The 16,302-nt window shown below is 35.5% G+C and overlaps 1 protein-coding gene and 1 long non-coding RNA gene across 8 annotated transcripts in view; both read left to right on the top strand.

The window, feature by feature from the left end:
- The window catches only part of LOC121415808 (kinesin-like protein KIF13A), a 129,728-nt gene that overhangs the window by 1,570 nt on the left and 111,856 nt on the right, over positions 1–16,302 (top strand). The gene's annotated exons all lie outside the window — the stretch shown is intronic.
- LOC121415843 lies at positions 12,733–14,382 on the top strand. Its single transcript, XR_005970065.1, has 2 exons — positions 12,733–12,915; positions 13,864–14,382. It is a non-coding gene; the product is annotated as an uncharacterized LOC121415843 (long non-coding RNA).

The following is a 16,302-nucleotide window of genomic DNA, read 5'->3' as shown; positions in this document are numbered from 1 at the left end:
CCTAGTATTTTGCAGTTATAATCATTAAACATCAATAATTAAATCTGTACCAAAAATCAAATAATTATCTATTATTGTATGCATATTAATTATACTAATTAATTAACAGTATTTAATTTCACATTTTTGCCCCCAAAATACCTGTCACTGTATTTATATGCTTGGCAAAATGACAATATCATGGGTAGAAATGTTTGTTGCAATGATACACAATATTTGTATTAAAAATTAAGATTACAAATTAGATAATTAACCAAATCTCTCCGGTTTACTAATTGATTAGGTTGCAGATCAAAGCTGACATACACATGTATTCCATTGCTGCATATTTTCAAAATTGTCAAATTTTTATGACATTTAGTTGTTCCCTGCTTTAAAATGCCCAGAAATATGAGGATAACAGTCATATTACATATTATAGTAAGTTGTTAATTAGTTTTAATTAATATTTTATCATTTACCACATCCACCGGCTCCGCATCCACCGGCTCCGCCACCCCTGTTACTTCAAACTTAATGTGCTATAGTTTTTGTTCCTGATATTGTATTGATTTAATTCATAGTAATATATTTAGCCTATAGTTCTAGCTTCAAAATGAGATATTACTCAATAAATTTGGTCAAGATACTGTGATGTAGCAACAATTTATCCATGGCACCGTGTGGAAAATTGTTCATACGCCACCCTTTTTGCATACCCAACTTATGAAATGCGACCTATTTTGTTTTATTTACAAATTGATTTTTTAAAAGTTTAAAAATTTCTGTTTAATGGTTTGAATATTAAAAATTTCTGCTTGCGCTGCGCACTCGCAAAATTTGATTTGTCAGGTACCTATTAGTTTCCTGTATTCCATGAAGTTCTCAAAATATCCCTATTTAGGTCAGATTGTCAAAACGTATCAGGTAGCGCTGCACGCTTGCATTTTGATTAGTGAGTTATGTATATCTCAATATTAATTCTAAAACAAACTACTTAAAATCACCATTTGATGACAATTTATCATAAATTTCTGCTCACGATTTACGCTCGCATTGATAGATTTTAAACTCATATGCATCTTATGCATAATTCCAAAAGTGCTTTAAATGTCCAATTTTCAGGCCATAATATTAATAGATTTTGCGCTCTCATGCTTAGGAAGAGAAATAGGAAGATAGTCATCATTTTCTTATGATGACATAATGTCCTTATATAATATCCCGGTCCTATGTCAAAACTCAAAGTAACAATAATTGAAAATATCAGCTCTGTTTTAACTGTGATCCTTCTTCACCTCACAATTTTTCCACAAAGTGCTTGCAATACAGAGCTTAAAGTCGACCCCTTTTCAGATCTGAATATCATATATTTTTAGCTCGCGCTTTGCGCTCGCTTTATTGATTTTCATGGTAAAAAAGGTATTTAGAATACCCAAATTCTAGGTCGATATCTCAAATACACGTTTATTCAGATACGCAGCTTGTTCTCCATTTAAACAATTATCCAGTTTCAGATAACAATATAAAAAAATTGTCTGCTCGCGCTTTGTGCTCGCATTATCAATGTATGAAAATTTCCAATAGCTTAACCTTTTCATGATTTACAAAACATGAATAGAGTGTCCAGAATTTTTCCGCTCGCGCTTCACGCTCGCATCAATAATGTTCAGTTTTTGTCTTATCCTTTCCACGATTACAAAAAGTGCTTAAAATTTCCATTATTCAGATAGAAATGTCAAAAATTTTCAGCTCGCGCTTTGCGCTCGCAATATTTGAATGTTGACATATGTAACGTCTTCATGGCTAAGTTCAAGCAGTCCATAACAAATACGATCAGCTCAAAACGTATATAAAAATTTTCCGCTCGCGCTCTGCGCTCGCATTATTAATGTAAGGAAGATCCCCACTTCCTCATCCTTTTCATGATTTACAAAACTTGAATAGTGTCTCGTTCAGTAGGTCCAAATAACGAATTTTTTTGCTCGCGCTTCGCGCTCGCACCAATCTTTTAGTTATTTATCTATTCTGTTAAGTTACAAAAAGTGCTTAGAATTTCCATTTCTTAGGTAAAAATGTCAAAAAATTTCAGCTCGCGCTTCGCGCTCGCATTATTTGATTTTTTGAAAATATGTAACGTCTTCATGGCTAACTGCAAGCAAGTCCTTAACAGTACCTTTTCCATCAGTTCATTTCTGCTCGCGCTACACGTTCATAATAATTATTCACTTGCATACACATCTTTTTTCAGGATTGCCCAGAATGTTCAAAACTTTTAGAAAAAAGTACAGAAGATTCCCCCCCCAAAAAAAATAGCTCGCGCTTCGCGCTCGCATTATATTAATAATGATTATGTTATTATATATTTATGTTTATTCATAAGAATAAAGCTAAGAAGTGACTAATAGGACTACCCCTTTAAAGAAACCAAAAATCCCGGCAAATATCATATTCGAGTGGCCGATCGGGGAAAATATGGCTGAAAAAAAAAAATCCGGGCCCCCCCTATTGGCGAAGGCTGGATCCGCCCCTGCATAGGCATAGCTATAGTGAATGGTAAAAAATCAATGAAATGTCATTTTCTCAGAAAATTGAAAATGGTTTTCACTGTACCTTTTGTATATCAATAGACAAATCATTTCACACCCGATCATGATAGAAAACAAAATTAAGTCATCAGGAACCATGCAAAATTTGAAATTCATGCGTAAAGGGCAGTGTATACAGCCACACGCGTGTGTCTTTACCATCCAGCCACACGCGTGTGGTTATATCCAGAACACCTATCTGTGGATACCACCACACGCCGCCAGTAATAACAGTAAAACACGTATGTAGGTCTGACCATTAAATCATCATTTGACCTTGAAATTATTTCCAAGTATTGAAATGTGTTGCTAAGTACAATGTACATGCACGATTTGAATATAATTTATGCTACTTATGAAGCAACAAAATAATAGCTATATTTGGAATGATTTCAAGGTCAAAATATATGGTTTTGAGTTCAGTCTGATTTATTGATTTTTCATGATTTTCAGCTGTATTTTCAAGGTCATTGTCATGAAAGAATAGTTCCTTGATCTGTAGATCCTGCAAGAACTCATTACAGACTACTAATACTGCAAATCTCAGCCTGATCAGGTATTCTCTCTTTGAGAAAATCCATTTTAAAATGTGTTGCAAAGTACACGTGTGATTTCAATATGCTACTTATGAAGCACAAATAGCTATATTTGGAACAATTTCAAGGTCAAATGATAAGGTTTTGAGTTCAAATATTTTATGTAGCTTAAAGTAGACCAAAAGTGGAACATGATTTGCAATTATCAGCATGAGCTCATAAGATGGAATAACACACAATGAAAAGTGGGTAAAAACAGATTACTAATGAAAATTGTATGATTTATTGATTTTCATGATTTTCAGCTGTATTTTCAAGGTCATTGTCATGAGAGAATAGGTACTTAATCTGTAGATCCTCCAAGAACTCATTACAGACTACCAATACTGCAAATATCAGCCTGATCAGGTATTCTCTCTATGAGAAAATCCATTTTGAAATGTGTTGCAAAGTGCAATGTACTCGCGCAATTTGAATATGCTACTTACGAAGCAATAATCAGCTATATTTGGAATAATTTCAAGGTCAAATGATATAGTTTTGAGTTCAAATATTTTATGTTGCTTAAAGTAGAACAAAAGTTGAACATGTCTTTCAAGTTTTGGCTTAAGCTCACCCTTTGTATTGAAATGACACCCATTTGAAAGTCAATGTAAACACCATTTGAATGCCATATGATTCTGGAAAATTCGCCAATTTACTGTTTTTATTGAATTTTAGGTGTGTTTTCAAGGTCATTACCAACAACAAAAACTATTTCTGGAGATATATCCTTTTAATACCAATTACAGACTATCATCAAAGAAGATATCAATGTCTCTTGGCATTTCATCTTTGAGTTATCACAATTTGAAAAGTGTTGGAAAGCATGTATGTGTCATTAACGTCAAATTTAGGGTGTTTACGACCATTTTGGAATGCGCAAATCAGCCCCTAAACATTCCGGTAGCAAAATTTCTCAAGTAACACTTGAAAATATGGGTAAATGTCTATCAAAACACAGAAATTGGTCCCCCTCCTCGATGGGACGGGAGGTGATCCGTGACCTTGAACTTGGCATCTTTTGAAAAAAATCCAACTTTGAGGGCGCCCTACAGGAAAACGACGCACACTCTTGGGTCAATTTTTTGTAATTCTGTTGAGTATATGAAAGTCCATAAATGTGCATGATATTTGGTTCTAAGCTAATTTAGTTTTGGATTTATGAGCCTCCAAACATGCTTCTGAAATCATTGACACGGATGCTTAACGCCATTTTCGGTGACCTCGTGTGCGAAATCCGGTTGACAGGTCCGCGCTACAGTATACTCTGCATGTTTAGACCAAAAAGTTCTTCCAATTTACTTAAAATGAAGACTGTTATCAATCAAACTTTGCTGCAGTAGTCAATCAAAAATAGGCAATTTTATTTAAAATAATTTATTTGAGTGCGCATTGCTTGCTATGGGAGGCTGTATCTTAGCAACCATTTGACCTTGGGGCAAAATATTTCAGATTTTTCCATCAGATACTTGGGGCAACATTTGGTGCGAGTTTAAAGAAAATCGAAGAGGGTCGGGTGACAAGCATTGGTTGATTTGACATGGATTGACCCATGTACATTGTATATAAAAAACATCATTGCGTCCTCAAGACTACATAAAATCGAGGTTCAGAGACTACTAGACTACATGTACATGTAGTTAGGCACCCTACATGTACATGTACTACAAATTTACAGTGTAATTTTTTTTATAAACATCTAGATTCTAGATCTAGAGTAGGACTATAAATGTTAGACCCTTTGTTTTCTTCTTTTTGATTTTTTTTAAATGAAATGAATACTATAACTGGTTGAGGTTGGATAGTATGTTGGATAAATTAGTTTTCCTATAAACATGGCATTGTTTGAGAAGTTAATGATCTTTTGAATTATATCAAACATGCATTGTGTAAAATTTGGAGTTGGATTTGGATTTGAAGTTTCAAGAGAGAAATTAATGGCCAAACTCAGATTTCCAAATTTTTTTTGCTTGTTTTGCAGCTTTTCAATTCAGACTTCATCCAACACTTTGAGTCCTGCTCTTTTTGTGATGGCATGATCATAACAAGCATGGTATCATTTTAAAGAGAATTAAATGATCTTTTGAATGATGTCAAAAATGCATTGTGTAAAATTTGGAGTTGGGAGAAATTAATGGCCAAACTCAGATTTCCAAACTCTTTTGAGGGGTTTATACAGTGTCAGCCTCCATATCCATCATACAGTTCAATAAACTACATTCTGTAAATAATTATCCAATCAATGTCATGTAAATTTGGTGCAGAAGTATAGCTGATACCCTAATAGCTATGCTTGTAAAATAAAATTCACACAAAATTCTACTACACAGTCGGCTTGAGTGAGTGGCTGTATATCATAATAGAAAACAAAGTTTAACAGATCAGAATACACACCTTTAATATTTTGAACTTGAAAGAAACAAGCAAATACACGTAGGCTTAAACCATGTATTACAGTATAATTCTTAATTTGCCATGCAGCGTTCCAATACCCCAGGCCATACCATGTTCCATCTTACCCCGCACTGTATATGTGGTACATTGTAAGTTAGAACACTTGAGATGGTCTTGTTCAAGGTGAATTTCTGTAATAACTCCATGGTACATCTGTAGCCCTTAGATACATGTAGTATGCTTTAAGCTGATATTTCTTGAATAAAATCTATATTGACTTTGAGGCCATTTTTGTCAAAAATGTTCCAACTAACCCCAATCTCCCCTACTCTACATGTACATGTATTTGAGGGAAAATTGGTCATCAATCAACAGCGTTTGTTTTTAGAGGACCTGACACAGGAAGTCCTTATTTCCACAGATGTCAGTTCAGTGGTGACTGGTGACAGTCTTTTGTATAGGCATGTACTTCACCAGCACGTAGGCCCAGATGAATCTGGATTCTGGATCGAACTTTCTCATGTAAATCTCCTTTTTTGTTGTTTGTACAATGTATGATTGCAAATCCAGAAATCCACCCATATTAACTTCAGATCCACTGCTAAATTGGCAACAGCCAAAAAAATATTATTTTTTTTGTTATTTTCAGGGGCTACTTTTTTTTTACACCTTACTGCCTAAATCTGCAACATTGGATAAGCTTTAACATTGCAATCAATGGAGATCTTCAGGGCTCTTTATTTAAAATTTAGTTTCCAGGGCTCTCTTGATCATTTGGGGGGCTAAATTGCCCCATACCAATATATATCCCTTCCCCCCAATTGGCATCTTATGGCTATGCAATGGCCTTTAATAATGTGATTGGATTAATTCAAGCCCTAATAATCAGTGCTTAGTTGAGGCTTGTTCACTTTGGGGGGGATGGGGCAGTCAAATGTACATGTACAGTGTATTGCTGTCCACACGCATGGCTAAATCATTTCCAAACCCCCTATAAACAAGTTTGTCTCTGTGTAAAAAATAACCCCCTAAACAAGTTTTTCGTGGGCTTTATTTACACATTTTGGCCCCAGAACAAGTTGTCACCAGAATATGACTCCGCGGAATAAGCTTGGGGGGGAAAATATACCCTTTAGGAGAACGTTTGGCTATTCTTAAAAAACGGTTCGGAAAAAAATATCCTAATTTTAAATATTTTTTACCCTGCGATTGACCAAATGATTAACCAGTCTTTCAAAACTACATTGTATGTACCCCTTTTTTTGAAGATCAATGCTTTTAATACCCTTAACGATTGCATGCGCGGCCCATGTCCAAAACTGAAAAAAACACCCATTTAAACATATTTTTGATCACGGGTGTATACAGCAATATATTTGACTCCCCCAGCGCTTGTTCAACATATTTGTACAAGGTAGGAAAGGGTATTAAGGGGGAATTGTTCATGATGGCATGAACTACATGTATATGATGAACATATATGTAGTCCTGTATTAGCCCCCTACTGTATGCATGTGTATGTCAACACATCAAGTGTCTTCATCATTTCTATGGACTCTGCTGGCAGATGATCAGTAGTTCTCTATTCTATTCCCCTTTATACATGTAACTTGCCTGTTACGATTTAGAGGTTTAGATTGGGTTGGTTGGGTTTGACCATTATGAAGACAACAAAAGTGCTCTAAATCAATATTGGGGGCCATAAACCCTTTCATGTGTCTGGAAATCATTGTAGTCTGGACAATGGAGAGTTCCTTTGGTCAACTTGTTGTCCATTATTCTCCAATGTTCTATTGTGTTCCTCTGTGGTCATTGGTGTTGTGTGATGTGACTGAAAGGTCAATTTCCTGTGAATGTTTCATGTGAGATGAATTGATAGCCTATTCAGAGGAGGATACAATCTATTAAACTTTTGGAAAGAAAAAACCTGTTACATTAAGATTAAAAACAATAGGCCTACAATTAGAAGTTAGGCATGACTTCATAAAGACTCAGGACCTCATCCTGAAATCCATGCAGCTTTGTAGTGATTACCCAAATCTGAACAGTGAATAGAGGGATAACTGTGCTGTATTTCCTTTTTGCCAGACAATATCATAGGTAAATGATCATGTGTCTCCATTATGATGAAATAAGATGTGCCATTAATAACTAATGCACAATAATCAGTTGTCAATCCAATTGTAGTTTTTGGTAGAATTTTTTTAATAAACCTAAATTTCATATTAATGAAATAAAAAAGAACAAGTGGGGATATGACATTATCAGCCCAACTATTTAATATTCATAAAGACAAGCCTAGAACCGTTTCACCGGAATAATGCAAATCTTTAAAATTCAATATTCGTTATTTGTCATCCAATTTTGATTAAATTTTCAGCATTTTACTTTGTGAATTTTACTCTATTAATTGAGATAAAAATATCTCCACCCAGGACCATCCTACATGTAGTCTACAAATGTAGACCCACATCTGCAGTGTGTGTACCTCAGCTGATTCAACGAGTCTGCATAGCAGACTAGGTCTACTGAGGCTGCAGATGGTTTTCTTCGCAAACCAGTAGCAGATCCCACCTCACGAGCCATTCAGAGTCTGCATAGCAGACTAGGACCATCCCTTTAACATAAAATGGAACCATTTGGCCATGGACCTATATGATTCGTGAAGTATTGAGTATTGCACAGATCATTGTGATAAGAATGTAAAAAACACAAACAAACCAAACAAAAATATAGCTTGAATGATACAATTTCATACTGAAGGTCAGCAGCCTACACAACATTGAAAACAACAAAAGAATGTACAGGGAATGGGGGGGGGGGGCACTTCCATTGACGAGTTGATACCATGCGTGACCACAAGGTCTCGAAAAGCACCCTAAACACGTATTTCCATATCTGAAAATGCACCCCTTAACAAGTATTGGAGTGTGAAACCCTACTCTTATACCCCTTTCATAAACCCCATTAAAATGAATTAGGCGGCTAATAGCAGCATAATTTGGTCGTAAAATTGGAGGAGGACAAGAGTTATCCGCATTACTCTGATGCTGCTATTATCCGCATAATAGCAGCATCGGGACAAGATTTTGAGTTTATGAACGCATTTCCAAATTATGCGGATAATTGCCATGGTGCGGTCACAAGGTCACCCTTTTCCAACACAACCGCATCGGAGGGGGCGTGTCCAGTTGTCATGGCGATTATCCCCCTTTTTCAGGACGGGCGCTCGTAGAAATAATGCGGCTTATTTTCGGAGTTTATGAACGCAATTTTTATTGAATTATCCGCATTACTCTTAGGCGGCTAATTGGAGGATAGGTTTATGAAAAGGGTATAAATAAGTATTGGAAACAAAGCGATACTATTGGCAAGCAGGGTGCTACATAAGCACTTGCCCGATTGCCCGGGGCAAGTAAAAGTTAAGAGTCAGGCTAGTGTTTTAAAGTAAAGACCAAAACTACTTGCCCGAATCGGGCAACCAAAATTCTCACAGTAGAATGACCAAAATTAAAGTTGAAGTATGATATTGACCCTCATTTTGGTCATGGCAGGCAAGATAAAATCACTTTGGAAAAAGAAATGCATTTTTAATCTACATGTAAAATTTCTTTTGAAATTAGAACTTTTTTTCAAGAATTTTTTCTGGCAAGTGAAATAGATTTTTGGGCAAGTGTATTCCAACTATTTACATACATAACGTGCCCTATCTTGAAAATGACATCCTTTTTATATGTTTTTTGTCACGCATGGTATCCGCTCGTCAATTGGCCCCCCTGGAAGGAATCAGGGATATTTATAAACCCTTTCAGTGTCACAGAGCCAAAAGCACCTGAAAATTATTATTTCATGTAAATGAGAAAAGGAAAGTGGGGATGTGACATCAGCCCACCTAGTGAATATTCATGATGATCTGCATACAACTGTTTTCACAAAATAATGATAAACTTTAAAATTCAATTACTTTGTTATCTGTTATCTGATTTTGATATTAGAAATTTTCAGATTTTTACTCTGAATTTTACTCTATTTATTTAGATATAAATATTTTTTGCCCAGAGCATCCCTTATAGCAAGGAAGGGGAAAATAATACATGTACAAATACATATCAATTGTATATTACATTTGCTTTCAAATTCAGTCTATTATACCTCATATTGTTTGCTTTATATCTTCTTGTCTCTTTATCGAAAATGGTGTTCAGAAGTGAATTTTAGGGTAGATCCTATTTCATATTGATACTGTTAACTTAATAACAACAATTGATAGGCTATCATTGTCTGTTCAGTTAGTTCATTTATTACATGTAGTTCACTTAAAATTGAGGACATGACAAAAATAAAGATGAAAAGTAGTGGATAATGTGATGCCCAACACAGAATAAAGTTAAATGCATGTGGCAAGAAATGCATGCATAGCACATAATTATATGTACAAATACACTGAGCATAGCACGCCTTGAGCTTGGCAAAAGTCAAACCAAAAGTAGCCTGACACAGTGATGTCATAGAATCATGATTCAAATCATGATTACATTTATACAAATTCAATCGTGATTCAGCAGAGTCATGATTTGAATCATGATTCAGACCCGGGGGGGGGGGGGGGGCACTTCCATTCACGAGTGGATACCATGCGTGACCATGGGGTCTCGAAAAGCACCCTAAACACATAATTTCCATATTCTGAAAGTGCACCCCTTAACAAGTATTGGCGTGCGAAACCCTACCCTTAACAAGTATTGGAAACAAAACGATACTCTTGGCAAATATTCCCTGAAATGAACCCCTAAACAAGTATAGGAATGTTTTATTGTTACGGGTCCTTCGGTCCTTGGCTTTACCTTATTTGGTTTAGTACGACCCCACCTTCTACACCTCGCGCAAATCGGACTCTAAACTGTGTTGGGGCAAAAAGGACACCCTTTATACATTAGTTTAATTTTGTTTTTTCATCCCCGCAAAATCGACCCTAAACATGTAATTTTTCTAGCGAAATAGATACCTTTTTTCATTATTTTTGTGTTTTTTTACACCCTTATCACGTTACGTACGTAACGTCCCCTATCGTGAAAAAGACATCCTTTTACGTGGTCGCGCATCCTTATTTTTTGGTCGCGCATGGTATCCACTCATCAATGTAAGTGGCCCCCGCCCCCCCGGGATTCAGATCATCATTCTAGGGTAAAAAAGTGGCACATAAATGCACCCTAGGACCACCAACTTAACAGCATTCGCTGCACCAAGACAGTACTCAACTTGGCCTGAACTAGTCAGTACAGGCTCTCTACACCCGAGTATGCAGAAAAATCAGCATCTTCATCACATAATGTTTTCTATAAATTCTATTAGACTGGATTTAATTATGAAATAGATTTTGAAGAATAATTTTAGTAGTGAATTGTACATTATGTACATGTATGATTTTAAAATTGATATCAGTGAAAAGATTATATTTTTGGTGTTTGAGCTTTGCTGAAAAAATACAAAAATTCTGATTTAAATCAAATAAATCCATTTTTTAAAATAATTAAAAAAAAAAAATTGCCGACCCTGTTTTTGTTGTTGCATATTCTGTGAATTCCTTTGTAATTTTGTTTTCTCCCCTTCACTTTTGCCCCTTTAGCTTCTCTAATGAGAGGGATTGTGGTGCCTTATATTGAAAGGCTTTAAATGAAAATCCATATTTTATTGTTCAAAATAGAAATATTTGGAAAATTCATTTTGCCCAATTGATGGTGGTAGCCACTGTGCAGAGCCAGATCAACGAGGCTATATCTTTATTAAAATGTTGAATGCCAAACAGGGGAGCAACAACTCCCACCTTTTTACGTCTTTTTGTCTGACGTGGCTGGGGGTTGAACTCCCGACCTGGTCATGAGACTGGCGCTCTACCAACTGAGCCAACACTCTGGATATTCCGACAGTAACTCTCTTGAAAACTTTGACAACTGCTAGATAGAATTAGAGAACTTAAATGTAAAATGAAAATGATATATTTTTTTTGAAAGCTATCAGGTTGCACCCCTTGAACATGTGAATAATAATATGTATCCACCTTGCTACATGTAGGTGCTCAAGGCACTCCTATATTATACCCTGGCTATTAAAGCTAGTCTTCTGATTCTGGTGTGCACAGCTTTTAGAGGAATTACTTCCTGCCGGTACCCATTTTCCTCACCTGGGTCGAGTGCAGCACAGTGTGGATAAATTTCTTGCTGAAGGAAAGCACGCCATGGCTAGGATTCAAACCCACGACCCTCTGTTTGAAAGGCGAGAGTCAGAACCACTAGACCAGACAAGCCCACTATTAATGAAAGAACAGAGCCATTATATCAATGGCTCTGAATAGAGTGATCCATCCATATGGTGTTTGTACATGTATATACATATAATGAATGTTTATGAGTGCAATGGACAGAATACTTCATGAGGTGAAAGAAGAAATGATCCATTCAACTCGGCTACGCCTAGTTGAATGGATCATTATTTCATCTTTCACTTCATGATGATCCATTCAATGAAAAAACATTCATTATTTGGTTTTATGTACATGTATATGACACCTTAAAAATGATATTTTTCCCATACGAAATTCATGAATTTTGATGCAAAACATGCTCATGCCGTGCGAGTTCGGTCTGTTGATTGTTACATGTATGTCATTACAATATGCGCACTGCTGGTGCATGAGCTGCATGCAGTCTTGGTGCGCGAGTGCAATGGACAAAATCATATGGTTCCAAAATTGCAAGATGAATGGATCCAAAATTGCACGGTTGATGACGTCATTGCTATAAAAATGGACTGAATGAACTTACATAACTTAAACTTACATTCAGTCATTACAGACTGCTTTTCAGCAAGTCCGTGAACATTAAAAAACATGTAAAAGTGAGACAATAAGAATATATAAAAAAAAATATTACAGTAACTCATAAAATAAAACATACATAATTAAAACAAGTCAAACAATCAATCAAATCACAAGGATCTTTCTAGATGTCATAAATTTTGATATTTTTTATAATGTATTTTGTAATGATTTTTATGATAAGGTTAATAATAAAACCAAAAACAAACCAAACCCTCAGTTGCAATTTGTATATATATATGTACATATGTCTACAGTCCCAAAACCCTCCATGCATACATGTACACCATTGATCCTGTACACTATGCAGGCGTAGAGTAACAGTCAGACCGCAGCTCGCGCGATAATGAGCATATTCACGAAGATTTATTCAGCGGCCCTCTAGCGGTCTCCGAAGGAAAACGTGCGATCAATTTGGCTTGATTTTCCCAGTGATTTGGAGGGGCTGAAGTTATAGCTCTGTACTGGTCGCTAACTTCAGTTTACGTCGAAACGAATTGTGGTAAGGTATTCTCAAGGCCTTCATCTACATTTTGATATATAATTTTTCATATTTCGACATTTTCAACCTACCATTTTTACCTGTTTAATTGATGCTTATTTTAGTAATATTTTAACTACGATTTTGTAGTCGGAATTTCACTTTTAGTTCCTGGCTTTGCTACATAACCAAATTGTTTCGATCGGGGTTTTTTATAAAGAAGAAAAGTCACTGTTCAAAATATGTCAGAACCGATTTGACGCAAACTCACCTTATATTTTTATTTTAGAGAAAATGATACCCTAAAAATCAAGAAATTTACGTTTTACCCGGAAGTAACCTTCGCGTTCACTCTACGATGGCGCGAAATAATGCTAAAATTGCGTTCGTCGCGGGTTGGTAGGATTTCGTCTTTGGTCCCATACGTTGAAACTTCTGTAATGATGACAGATGGCTCGCATTATTTATGTGACTGTGGACGGTGGACCTGTTTTTATTTGTAATTAAGACTTAATATAAACGAAGCTCAATAAGTAGATGTCTTCTAAAATTTATTTAATGATTATCAGGTTTCCGAATTCCATCAAGTTTTTATAGATTGAGATATTTCTTGATTTAGGCCTATGTTGAAAAAAAGTTAACCTTTTTCTTAATAATTAGGCCTAGTCGAAGTTGAGTCCCATGATGATTTTTGCCACAGGCTGCGGTTAAGAATGAAATGATGATTATTTTAGACAGTCTACTCTATAGAAAATAAACAATTTCAAGTCAACTAAAAAGTTTGGTACTACCGTACTCAGTAGTATTTATAAACCATTTTGTTCAAATAAAAAAAATGTGGCTGTTGCAGCGCAGACAGTACAGTACTACGTGTAAATAGTCTCTCTTACATGTATCATACATGTACTTTGAATGATTATTTAGTAATTTAGACTATTTATCTCTTTTTTTTGTCTCTTCTACACTCAGATCTGCACACTTGCTGACTCTGGTCCCTGCTCGCTACTTCATTCTGGGAGATGATCCATCATGTACTGGTCGGACTGATTTGGACAAAGCCATTTTTCGTTTGCAAATTTTGAAGTGATAATGATACAACAGAAAATTGATCTTTATCGATATTGGAAACAAGAAAATTCGAGCACAGTTTTGGAGAGGACTAAGAATACTGACTTTGACAGGAATACAGCTTGACAAAAATAAGAATACACAATTTAAAACCAAAGAACAGTTTTAATGTTACTAATGGTGCATTGCAAGAAACTTTCTACTCATTCACACATTCCAAAATCAAGGGTAAGTCCTTTGCTTAAACACAAACATGTAGTTGATTTGCAATTGAACATAAGTTTCTTGCAATGCCCCATAATTATATTTTGTTCTCAAGCAACTCTGTTAATGTTATCCAATGTGCTGAAGGTTAAGTGTTTATGTATGTTCACAATTTTTTTCTCAAAAGTTATAATATATTTGTCCTTTTAAACGGTATTCGAATGTGGTTACGCTTTGTTTTTGTTTTCCACAGTAATTATTGCATGTGTGAAGTGAACAGAAGTGAAATATTTGTTGCGAAGCACTGTGTGAATGTTGTGTGATCATGGAGCTATGGTGTGATGTTATTATGATTAATTCATCATTTTTGTTGTAAGACTGTAAACCTGGTGGATGTGAGGGAGTGGCCTGGATGAAAGGAAAGTGAACATGTGTCCAATTACTGATTTGCACACTTTAAGACAATTTTGTTCGTGGATAAATATTAATGTGCATTCCCTACATTCCATGTAAAGGAGAGGTCCACCCCAACAAAAAAGTAATTTGAATTTAAAGAAAGATAAAGTATTGCAGAAAATTTAATAAACATTATGATTCAAAATTTAAAAAATTATAATTTTGACATTTAGAAATTTGCCTAATTTCATTAAACAATTATATGCTCATCTTGGTCAAGGTGCAAATTACAGAACTGATTATGTCACACACACTCTAATTTCTTGTGTATTTTTTTGTTTGATACCTGTTCATGACATGTATGTTTTATTTTGATTTTCTCATTTTCTTTGACAAATTTTGAGAGATTTTAATTCCTCCATTAACATTTGTAGTTTCCATGAATGTAACCTATTGTGACTCGAAGAGTTTTTATAACAAATTTGCTAAAATTGATATAATAAAATGCAACCAAAATTTAGAAAGTAATGTGATGTGAATGACATAATCAACTCTATTTGCATACCATTGTTTTGTGTATATAACTGTTATGTGTTAAAAAGGGGAAATTTCTCTATTCAAAGAATTTTTTGTTGATGTGCACTTGACCTTTAACTCACTTCCCTTCCCACCTCTGCCCAAATAAGTGTAATCAAGAACCTGAAAATCAGAAGTGATTAAGTAGAAGATTTATTCATAGCTCCATGATTTAATAATGCAGCCCTAAATAGAAATTCACATGAAAGTAAAAAAAAAGAGAATAAAGCTGGGTAGGAACGGGGAGGAATATGATTTAAAGAAAAAGCCAAAATATATTCCCCCTCCCCCCACGAAAAAAAAAAAAACTCCGTCGATCGGATTCGAACCAGGGTCCCTGCACTCGTCAAACATAGTGCCTACGCAAGTCGCCACAGACCGCTTTCGTACCACTTCCGGGTTTTTAATGCTATATAAGATGTTGTAAGTCTGTGCGCCGCTGTTGACCAATCAGAACGCGTCGGCAATTGTACTGCAATTCCAATCATTTTGCGATGGACATTGCCGTGGTTTTTTGTGGTTCCTGACTTTGCTACATCATGAAATTTCATGATTTTTTTTTAGTCGTAAAGAAGAATGTCTACGCTTTACATTGATTATAATATCAATTTGACGCAAGTGTGATTTCTATGCAAAAATACGCTCCGTTTATTCACACATATTTCTTGAAAAAAATCCTTTTTTCTAAGCTAAATATCGGTCTTCAAAATACGTCAAATGTGCATTTTATTCAAATGATCAGATATTTCAAAGCCTTATCTATAAAATAAGACCAATTTTGTGAGGAATAAACGATTCTAAGAGCAAAAAACACCGATCGGAAAGTTCGTCTTCACAGCTCATTACGTATGCATAACCACGGACGGCTATGCATACCGCTGAATAAAATAGAGCACTTTCGGACGGGCTGCGGACTGACTGGTATGGACTTTGCAAGTGGGAGGGGCAGGCATTTCCAACACTATGAACGAACACAGATTGAACCAAATCTGAAATGCTTTGTGTACATACATAAATTTTTCCCCATCACCCTGGAAATTACTTGTACTTGCATAGTGATGGATCTAGGGGGATCAAATAAGTTATTAATACAGGTGTTGAAATACTGTGATTGTTTTCAAACAAACAGTTGCTGCTTCTTGTCTGTCCCTTGTACATGCACAT

Source organism: Lytechinus variegatus, chromosome 1, assembly GCF_018143015.1.
Source record: "Lytechinus variegatus isolate NC3 chromosome 1, Lvar_3.0, whole genome shotgun sequence".
In the NCBI taxonomy this organism is placed as follows: Eukaryota; Metazoa; Echinodermata; class Echinoidea; order Temnopleuroida; family Toxopneustidae; genus Lytechinus; species Lytechinus variegatus.
This window is presented reverse-complemented; position numbering and strand designations above follow the sequence as displayed.